The sequence below is a fragment of the Aquarana catesbeiana genome, linkage group LG08 (assembly GCF_042186555.1).
Source record: "Aquarana catesbeiana isolate 2022-GZ linkage group LG08, ASM4218655v1, whole genome shotgun sequence".
NCBI classification, from domain to species: domain Eukaryota; kingdom Metazoa; phylum Chordata; class Amphibia; order Anura; family Ranidae; genus Aquarana; species Aquarana catesbeiana.
The window spans coordinates 98,400,025-98,411,833 of record NC_133331.1 but is presented as its reverse complement, the minus strand read 5'-3'; positions in this window follow the sequence as shown (position 1 = coordinate 98,411,833).

The following is an 11,809-nucleotide window of genomic DNA, read 5'->3' as shown; positions in this document are numbered from 1 at the left end:
AGGAGTGCACTATGTACACAGTGGATGGATCAGGAGGGCACTATGAACACAGGGGAGGGATCAGGAGGGCACTACGTACACAGTTGAGGGATCAGGAGGGCACTATGTGCAAAGGGGAGGGATCAGGAGAGCACTACATACACAGTGGAGGGATCAGGAAGGCACTACGTACACAGTGGAGGGATCAGGAGGGCACTATCTACACAGTGGGGGGATCAGGAGGGCACTACGTACACAGTGGAGGGGTCAGGCGTGCACTACATTCAAGAGCCCTTGTTACTAAAGTGTGGTAAACATAGGTTTAGTAGAATGCCACCAGACAATATCCTGTCATTTTTCAATACATTCTTCTTGTATTGTGACACCAGCAACATTTATGTTAAAGATGATGGATGGATGGACAGAACACTCAGAAATCCCAGATTATTTTCTCCCTGTCAGAGTCTCTGTAAGTACCATATGACTTGTGCTGGCAGGAAGGAATACAGTCTGTCTGTGTTCTGTATTCCCCACAGACAATCTTTTTCACAAGTCTGCTGGTGTCAGTATACAAGCCTGGAGGGATTGGATGAACGATTTTGTTCTCTGAAGCTCCATGCTGGCAGCAGTGCAGGGTAATACAACTCACTGTTTGTCAGTGCTGAGGCTGAGGAATCTGTCTGCTTCTTACAGTGTGTTCCCCATAGCAGTCTGTGTCCTCTCCTCTCTCTCTCTCTCTCTCCTCCTTCAATGCAGCTGCTGACATCTCCTCTTCTTAGAAGTCAAAGAAGGCGGGCTGGGTACAGTGTTTCCTATTGGCTAAGGAGGCAGAAGAGAGATTGTATATCAATCCGCTTCTGAAATCTTCTTGCCGGGTCTAAGTAAAGATCAACAGGTTATGCGGCCAGGCTGCTGTATCCCTCCACAAGAAAAAAAAAATAGCCCCCAGTTTCCAGGCAGCAATAGAGGATATGCAGGCAATGACATTAAAAAAAAAACACAGTAACATCTACAAATACTAACATAAATTTTGGGGGTGTTTAAAGAATTTTTGAGGGACCTTGAAGTAAAAATGCCTCTCTCCCTATGCAGTGAATGCTTGACAGAGGGGCGGGTCTGGGTAGCAGTCCCGCCCACACCCAACATCACAGCTCGGAATTGACAGCTGCAGTCTCTCATGGGGGCTGCACAGTGCACACCCAGCCATCTTGCTCACCAATCCCTGGCTGTTCTGAATGTGCACACTGCTGCAGGGCCTATTGAGCTAGAAGGCAACATTAATCAAAAGAATAATGCGGGACAAACTCCCTGCACAGCAAGACACTGGGACAAACTTGTAAATGCGGGAAAGTCCCGCTCAATCTGAGACAGTTGGGAGGTATGCGTGGTATTAATAGGATTAGAACACCAGCAATTGTCTTCAGGTAGCTTTAGGTGCACACTGTGCAGAGGACACAGTACACTAACTGTAAATACTGCAGCTGCCTACCTGTGGTATTAATAGGATCAGAACACCAGCAATTGTCTTCAGGTAGCTTTAGGTGCACACTGTGCAGAGGACACAGTACACTAACTGTAAATACTGCAGCTGCCTGCCTGTGGTATTAATAGGATCAGAACACCAGCAATTGTCTTCAGGTAGCTTTAGGTGCACACTGTGCAGAGGACACAGTACACCAACTGTAAATACTGCAGCTGCCTGCCTGTGGTATTAATAGGATCAGAAGAACACCAGCAATGGTCTTCAGGTAGCTTTAGGTGCACACTGTGCAGAGGACACAGTACACTAACTGTAAATAATTGCAGCTGCCTACCTGTGGTATTAATAGGATCAGAACAACAGCAATTGTCTTCGGGTAGCTTTAGGTGCACACTGTGCAGAGGACACAGTACACTAACTGTAAATACTGCAGCTGCCTGCCTGTGGTACTAATAGGATCAGAAGAACACCAGCAATTGTCTTCAGGTAGCTTTAGGTGCACACTGTGCAGAGGATACAGTCCTGCCCACACCCAACATCACAGCTCGGATTTGACAGCTGCAGTCTCTCATGGGGGCTGCACAGTGCACACCCAGCCATCTTGCTCACCAATCCCTGGCTGTTCTGAATGTGCAAATTGCTGCAGGTCCTATTGAGCTAGAAGGCAACATTAATCAACAGAATAATGCGGGACAAACTCCCTGCACAGCGGGACAGTGGGACAAACTTGTAAATGCAGGAAAGTCCCGCTCAATCCGGGACAGTTGGGAGGTATGCGTGGTATTACTAGGATCAGAACACCAGCAATTGTCTTCAGGTAGCTTTAGGTGCACGCTGTGCAGAGGACACAGTACACTAACTGTAAATACTGCAGCTTCCTGCCTGTGGTATTAATAGGATCAGAAGAACAACAGCAATTGTCTTCAGGTAGCTTTAGGTGCACACTGTGCAGAGGACACAGTACACTAACTGTAAATACTGCAGCTGCCTGCCTGTGGTATTAATAGGATCAGAACACCAGCAATTGTCTTCAGGTAGCTTTAGGTGCACACTGTGCAGAGGACACAGTACACTAACTGTAAATACTGCAGCTGCCTGCCTGTGGTACTAATAGGATCAGAAGAACACCAGCAATTGTCTTCAGGTAGCTTTAGGTGCACACTGTACAGCAGACACAGTACACTAACTGTAAATACTGCAGCTGCCTGCCTGTGGTACTAATAGGATCAAAAGAACACCAGCAATTTTCTTCAGGTAGCTTTAGGTGCACACTGTGCAAAGGACACAGTACACTAACTGTAAATACTTTAAATACTGTAAAAACACCTGCCTGCCTGTCAGTAGGAAGAGCATAACAGGAACGGATCTAGCTCAACTGAATACAGTGTATATATATATACCTAGGATGCATATATATACACAATACACTGTAAGTGCAGCTAACTCACTCGCCTGCCTACTCTATCTAACTTAAATCAAATGACACTGTCTCTCTGTCTGTCTCTCTCCACCGCTGCAACACACTACACAAGGCCGCCATGCAGGCGGCCTTATATAGTGTGGGACGTGTACTAAACCCCCTGAGCCATAATTGGCCAAAACAACCCTGGCTTTGGCCAATTACGGCTCTCTGTATGGACGGCGCTGTGATTAGCCAAGCATGCCGGTCATAGTGCATGCTTGGCCAATCATCAGTCAACAATGCACTGCGATGCCGCAGTGAATTATGGGCTGTGACGCGCCACTCGAATTTGGCGCCAATGGCCCATAACGTTTGCAATTCGACGAACGGCCGAACAAGTGATGTTCGAGTCGAACATGGGTTCGACTCAAACTTGAAGCTCATCCCTATTGGTCACAGAGGTCGATATGTCTCTCTTTACATTACTTCCTCTCCAATGGGGTCTATATTTTTTAATGTCCATGAAAAGGGTACCTGCTGGATTTTTATTGCAGTCCATTGTGTAATGCTTTGAAACGCTCTCTTAAATCCTTATTTTATATTTCTTATATGCTCATTCTGTAATGCCCTAGTAGTGTGTTCAACATATTGCAAGCCACAAGGGCATTGGAATTTCTAGACTACATTTTTTAGAATTGCAAGACACAAAGGACCCAATGCTGTATGTTCTGGAAGTTTGTGTCGATTGGAAACCCATACATTTACATCCCTTAAAAGCGTTGATTTAACAAATGCTACACTTTTTTTTTACAGAGGTCATAACCTTTCATACTCTAAAAGTAAGAAGGTCTAACAGGTGGATCATAAATGTTTGGAGCAATTCTATTCCTCAGAGTTGGCACTCCTCTAAATATTGCTGAAGGGTGATCCGGTAACATGGGGCCCAGAACTTGAAGTCTTTAAGATCAGCCAAAGTTTTTTTAACAATATTCTTCACTTGATAGTATTGTGAAAAAAAGTAGTAAATAGAGAAAGGCCACAAATATCTGAACTTGTTGAAGTTTTATTCCTCTCCCTTATCGTGTAAATATTTGAAGTAGGATGTAGACATTATTCTGACATTGTCAGAAGAAATAATTATCTCATTCGCCATTACCCAAAAGATGATACATTTCAGCTAATATAGAAAATAATGTGCACCATTTAATGTTGTAGCTCTCTTATCGCTAAACAAATATTTAAATGATTGGGGCAACAATGTCATATAATATACAAGAATATATGTGTTTTTTAAAATTGTACTCTTTTTATCAATGATGAATAAAAATTTAATTTTTATTCTTTATAAACAAATAGTTTCAAATAATATAAATAGGTACCAGAAAAATCAATCCCAATTTTTCAAGCATTTATAAAGTGGTTATTTTGACAGTTTACCATTTTAGGGCTAAACAGGAATATGTTTTTTCATCTCTTTTTTTTTAGAGTTCAAACTGGTTAATCCCCTTTCAGTTTTTTGCAATCTGTGTCCCATTGGAGAGATTTCCCTTCACTTTCTGCTTGGTGGACAGTGATCATACAGAGTTGTCACCTGAACAAGTATCCACATTGGAATATTTCCCCTCAATTCATGTTTCGGTGACAACTCAGAAAGTTGTATTTTTCCTCACTTTTGGTCTTGGCAGTGGTTAGCAGGATTTATAGAAAGAAGAAATCTCCTGGGACACATAGCATTTTAAACAGGTTTCTAACCATATTTAGATACACTTTAACTATCCAGTCCATGGTTGCCAGTCCCTGGATTTATTAATTTATTAATAAATTTGGAAAATGTGCTGCTGGAGCACAATTTTTTTGACAACCTCAAATATTACAGAGACTCCTATTACAAATTAAAACCATGAAAATGTAAACAGCATAAACAGAATACAAAGTAAATTCCACTGCTTTATAGATTAAAACTCAAACAATGACATTGTAAAGGGATTAAAAAAAAATAACAAACATGGTATACTTACCTGCTCTGTGAAGAAGATCTGAGCTCACACAAGGACAGGCCCACAGGTGGGCAGAGCAAAAGGTAAGTTACAGTGATAGTAAGGGTATTTTTTTTTTTAATTAACATAACAAACATGTTATACTTACCTGCTCTGTGCAATGGTTTTGCTTAGAGCAGCCTCGATTCTCCTCTTCTCGATTCCCCTACTGGAATTTCTGGCTCCTCCCCCCTTTTGAGTGTCCCCCATAGCAAGCACTCATGCAGGCTCAATCCTAGGCTGAACTCTGTGTGTCAGTTGACACATGCATAGTGCGGCTCAGCCCTTCTTCCTGCTCTCTCCTCACAGGCTGTGATTGACAGCAGCCAGAGCTAATAGCGCCCGCTTCTTCCTCCATGTCCAGTGAGGAGAGAGCTGTTGCTGTCGGTTACAGTGCTGAATGAAGATCAAGCTCAGGTAGGTATTAAGAAGGGTCTGGGGGGGGGCTGGACACAGGAGGATTTTTACCTTCCTGCAGAGTGCATTACCTTTTGCTCTGCCCACCTGTGATCTTCTTCTTCAACAGCAGGCAATAAACTAGGATTATTAATTTACTGGTTCACAGCCCCTGAGTTTAGCCATTCATGAATTGGCTGTTTCAGAACTGCGTATATGCAGTGATCTTAGGGCACTTTTCACATGGGCCGTGTCCAGTATGTTCAGCAGGTGATCCATGAACAGTTCCCATGTTAAATCAGAGCAGAATAGGATAGATACCACTTTTGTGTCATCCGTAATTATTCAGTTTTTCTGCATTTTAGTTACAGCAGACCTTTCTGGACCCGTGTTCGATCTATGGGCAGCCGGATGAAAATTTGTATCCATTTACATCAGGCTACCTGCAATCGATTACATTTAAGTCCAGAAAAATGAAAAAGAACACACTTCAGGGCAGACTCAGCTTCCAATCCAGTCCACCTGATAAACTGATGGGCAGACCTGATCGGAAAGCTTGTGTGTTGGGGCCCCTGTATTTAGGGCTCGATAGATATTTATAAGTTTAGTATCATTACTCACAATGATTTCCTTCAAAAAAACAAAATCTATACCTCCAGGCTTTTATAAAATATAAAAAAGCTGCAAAGTCTGCTATGGTCTAGGGGTCTATGGTTGATATTAAGCCATCACCTGTACAGTAAGCCATCACCTGTCACCAAATGCATCACAGAATCTGGTTGGGGCAAGAGCCACATGTAATGGCAACTGCAGATTTTAAGGGGCCATTTGGCTATTGCATTGCACAATATCCAACAGCACACAATAAATGTGTTACTGCATTGTGGTACAATTCATGAAATGCACTCCAATCCACCAAGGCAATTCACATGGCATGGCAACACATCAGGCATGACAACACATCACAGTGTGTTGCGCTGTGATGTGTTGCATTATACATTTTGTAACACATTCACCTTTTAGGTGTTTTGATGGGTTCATAGCCAATTATTTATAATGTGCTGCCTTAACACAACACACAGTAATGCACCACGTGAATGTAAATGGCCCTAATATATTTCATAGCATGCTTGTATTTTTATTGTATATACATTTATGCATTCTGTAGTGCCTTTATTCTTAGCCACACTGTGTAATGAAAGCTTACTGTTTATTATGACCTACTTTTTCTGGTGAAAATAGGGCACATAATATTAACCACAAAGTAAAACCTAACTGATTATTTTACTTCTATGACTTAAGCAATCACATCTGCTGACCTTTATAATTCAACACATACTCACCATACTAACCCTAACAGGAAACTCTGTAGTTCTGCTAGTGGCTATCACACCTCCTTTCACATTTCCCTTTCTTTAGTCTGTTTTGTTTATACATCTGTTACATCATATCTACTTTCCTCAGCTTAATTTGGCTACATCACCAAATGCCATTTACAGGATGAATTTGACATAAGTATTTGTGTATTTAAAAAAATACTTCCAATAGTATATTTAACGGAGAAAAAGGGGAAAAATAAGAGGGGTCCATTGTTAAGGTTTAGATACACCTAAAGAACTAGTGTGCAGGTAACCTTGGGAAAGCAAATCTAGATAACCTTTTCTATATCCTGATGCAACCATACCAATGAGACTCCTCCACCTTACATTAAAGGAGCTGGACCATGTTCACAGATGCTTGTGCTTGCTGGGTTTCTAACAGCTTAGATAAAATACGTGAAGAGATAAAATAAGCAACCTTATTTCATCCGCTCACTTATTTGGAGAGAAATTATCCTGTGCTTGCATGCAAACATAGCAATGAAAGCAGCTTGCCTTTTAAACATTGATGTCCTGGGCAAAGGAAAATGAACAGGGCTGTAGCTGCCTTGCTACATACCTTGCTACACTCTAAACATTACTGGGTGGACATGTAATGGTTCTTTTTCCACTCTATGCAACTGCACAGCTTTGCTGTGGAGAAACATCTCATTACAAATCTGCCCCTACTGACCTGCTCTGCTTTACTCAAAGATATATAGTATTGTGCAAAAGTTTTAAGTATGTGTGAAAAATTACTGTAAAGTGAGGATGCTTTAAAAAAAATAATGCAATGGATTGGTTTTATTTATCAATTAACAATTTCCAAAAAGCATAAAAAGAAAAAAAAAAACGAAATCAAATCAACATTTGATGTGCCCACCCTTTGCCTTGAAAACAACATAAATTCCCTTTGGTACACTTACGCACAAGAACTTGACAGGGAGGATGTTTCAAATTTAAAATAGAACTGATGACAGTTCTTCTGCGGATTTAGGTTGTCTCAGTTGCTAACTCTCCATTTAATCCTGGATAGACTTAATGATATTGAGATCAGTGCTTTGCGGGGGGCCAAACCAGCTCCTTGTTCTTTTTTCACTGAAGATAATTCTTTATGGCTTTGGCTGTGAAATTGGGGTCATTGTTCTGCAGGAGAATGAACCAATCAGAGCCTCCTTCATGGTATTGTATGATGGATAGGTATCTGCCTGTACTTTTCAGCATTTTTTCTGACTAAATGCCTAACTCTATGTGCAGAAATGCAGCCCCAAACCTGCAAGGAACCCCTACCATGCTTCACTGTTGTCTGCAGATCCTTATCCTTGTACTGCTCTGCAAGCCTTTGGCGAACAAACTTCTTCTGGTATCATCAAATATTTCAAATTTGGGCTCATCAGCCCAGAGCACCTGCTGCCATTTTGTTGCACATCAGTTCTTGGGTTTTTTTTTTGTGTATAGGCAAGTCACTTGGCTTTGTTTCCATGACAGACTTATACATTTTCAGCACCAAGTTTTCCATGAAAAAAATCTCTGATACGACCTCTCTGGACTGTAGATGGATGTACCAGGGTCCCACTAATGTTTAAATAAATGATAAATAAAAACTATGCATTGTAGCATTTCAAAAAGCATCCTCACTATACAGATTTTTTTACAAGTGCATAACATTTTTTCACAGTGCTCTATATATCTAACACATTTTTATTATTGAAATCTTTGCATATGCAAGGCTTTCAATATACAGTACATATAAACTGAAACATACAGTTAAAGTTTGTAGTGTAAAGATTTGGTGACTTTAGTACCACCTAGTGACCAAAATGTATACTGTACATTAAATGTGCAAGGATGTATTAAAAAATATTGCACACATAAAACAAATGCATTCCATTTTCACTTGAACAAAATACAATGTCTGATTTAAAAAAAAATAATAATCAGTGTAAATTACAATAAACAGCGATCACTGGGGTGTTTATTGTGCTAGTTTTTTTTTTTTTTTTTAGAAAATGTGGTAAGAAAGTTTAGTTGTTCTGTACTGAAAGAATTAGAATTATTTATTTTATTTCAGGTACTTATATAGTGCCGTCAATTTACGCAGCTCTTTACATATACATTGTACATTCACATCAGTAGAATTATAGCACCTTATGATTTTCTGAGTGAAAGTTCATCAAATGTCATCCTGTTCTCTGCTCAAAGTATAGTGTCAGCTTTTATCAGATATGCTGGTCACCTTAAACAGTTGTCTGCAGGAAAGATTGATAGTCTTACCAAAAAATGTTATTAAGAGTTGGCATCTGAAATCTTAGACCACCTTTTAAAAAAAATTAAATCTAAGCTAGAGGTGTTAAATCAATGTTTTATTTAGTTAAAACAATGTAAAGGTCTATGGATGTGCATTTAGTTACTAAAGCAGTGGACCACATTTCTGACTCACAATACTATCTCAAAGAACCATTAGCTGATCATGTGCTATTAACAAAATGGAACTACATGTATACCTACTGTGCTCAATACTGTACATCTATACTCAAATGTGCATATAAACAACAAAGCTCATAAATTTACACAATCATCATAAAGCATATGCAGAAAAAAGTAAATAACATGAAAACAATCCCATACACCATGCAACTAGGTTGTAAGTAAAAAAATGTGAAAACAATCCCATATATCATCCAATGTTTTACTTGCAACCTAGTTGGATGATGTATGAAATTGTTTTCATGTGTTTTATTTTTTTTTGCATGTGATTTAATATGATTGTGTAAATTTATGAGCTTTGTTGTTTATAAGCACATTTGAGTCCATATTTGATCATTTTATTAAGGAGCACTTCACTGTTACTAGTTATACATTTATTTATATTAGTGTGATGATTGCACCATGGAGTGATAGCTGCTCTTTCACAGTTTTTATATTTTAGTTTTTATTTGTTATGGTAGTATATTTTTTATAAATAATAGTCCAGGGTTTTGTGTTCAAATATTTTTAATATTTTAATAAAAGGAAACAAAATTAAAGAATGAATATAGAAATATAATTTAAAAACTAAGCAAACATGAAAAGTCATTCAGTAACAATAGCTCAGTAGGGGGTACAACCCAAAAGGGCAGTATACATATTATAGTTAGTCATAGTACTAATAAGTACCTTACTTGGTAGGTTTAACAAAATGGAGCATTGTTATCACACTAATGGAAGAGTGACAGCAATGAAATTGGTATAGCATACCCATAATGCAAGGTCATAAGTAATAACAATGGTACTAAAAAAACACCCCTCTATTTTGAATCAATACATGTAATAGAAAAATTTGTATATGAGGTTGGATCTGTATGGTTCGTCAATGTGACGGGCTCACTCCCAAGTAACAATAAACAATGAACCTAAAGAAAAAGAAAAGGGGCCAGAGGGGTCCCAAGAATGCCAACAAAGGGAAAAGCTACCATGTAATTAGATCAAGATATACAAAAAACTTTATTGAAAAATTGCAAAAGGGCATGAAGTAAAGGATCCCACGTCTGCGGATCTAGTCCACACAGGTGGGGTCCGTTCCTCCACAATATCAAGGGACCAGAAAACATAAAAAACAATGAACAACGTTGTATTAAAAATAGACAGTGGTGGGTCGACCCACCTCTCCCTCAATAACTCCCCCCTCCCAGACTGCGTGTCCCCCGGGGTCCCCGAGCAATAATTGGCCAGTGAGTGACTTGGGTCAAATAATCGGCTGAACAGGATATCTTCCACTGGGGAAAGCACAGACAGATTCAAGGATCTTGGCAGATATTGCCCAATGATATCAAATGCCCATGCCTGGGCTTGTGTGCATTGGTGTCCTCCTTGTCTGTGAAAAAATCATACAGGCATGCTACATAAGCTGCTGAAATAACAGTGTACAGTCCAAGTCCTGTCAGTACAGGGGTGTACTGTGTGTGTGGGTGCCTGATAGAACCACCATGAGGATGAAATTGTGTGTCAGTGTGTAACAAGGTACACACAATGGAGTCTCCTGGGCCGGATGTATACCAGTGCATTTGGTCCCGACCGGGACTCAGCTGAATATAGCTGCAGTGGTTAGCTCTGATAGAGTATATGGACTAAATCAAGGATAGTCTCACAAGTATCATACACAATGCACATAAAGTCACTGCACTTAGTGTGAGTAAGTACAAAATCTTATGCCCCCGGAATAGCAAGCATGAAGTGTATGTAGTCCCGTTCTCACAGCTGGCTCCCGTAGTGGGCATCTGATTGCTGCCTTGATGCTTCCGCGCTTGACCAGTGCTATATGGCTGGATGGATCAAAGCATGGGGGGTAAGGTGTGTTGCAGTGTCCTCTGACACGCATAGTGCCGCCCGTTAATTTCAGTGGATTGTCCTACACTCAGCAGAGTAGCTCATGGGATATTTTGGCATGTGGCTGGATGCACGTTTGTTACTGTGCGTTTTTCTGCATTGTTTGCTCGTTTTTTCACGTGACAAAATGTGTGTTTGCTTCTATGTTTGGTGTGCTGTTAAGAGCAATTTTTTCATAGCGCCAGCAGGACGGTGAGGTAAGGGGTGTGACGATAAATAGAAAGATGTTTTATTTCTACAAATGAAGTACACTGATAGTATATTGCTACATAGGGGAGCTAGAATGTAGAAGAAAAAAAAAGGTGAACTTATTGTTTATGAAAGTAAAAGGTGTTGCTGTCCATGTTCAAGCAAAAGTGAAATCCTCCTTGGATATTGCTTCTTTGCTTCGGGAATGCTTAAGCAGGAAAACACCAGAATTATTTCCCTATTGATATTAATGGGGTTCGGATTCCCAAACATTTTAACCTGTTCAGTTGAGCTTCCCATGAATTGCACATCAAGGTAGACATGTGTGGTTTGTTCCGTTCCGAATTAATATTCGGACAAATTTTTTTGTCATTCGGAGATTCGGATATATCCGAATACCCGAATTACAATATAAAACATTTTTACCGAATGCTCCGAATAACCTAATGAAATTAGTCTGAATTTTGGAAATTCTGACTGAAATTCGAATTGAATTTGTGTAATACACCCGTCGTCATCATCATCCTCATCATTGTATAATAAACCCGTCATTGTTATTTCATCATTGTATAATACACTCATCATCATCCTCATCATTGCGTAA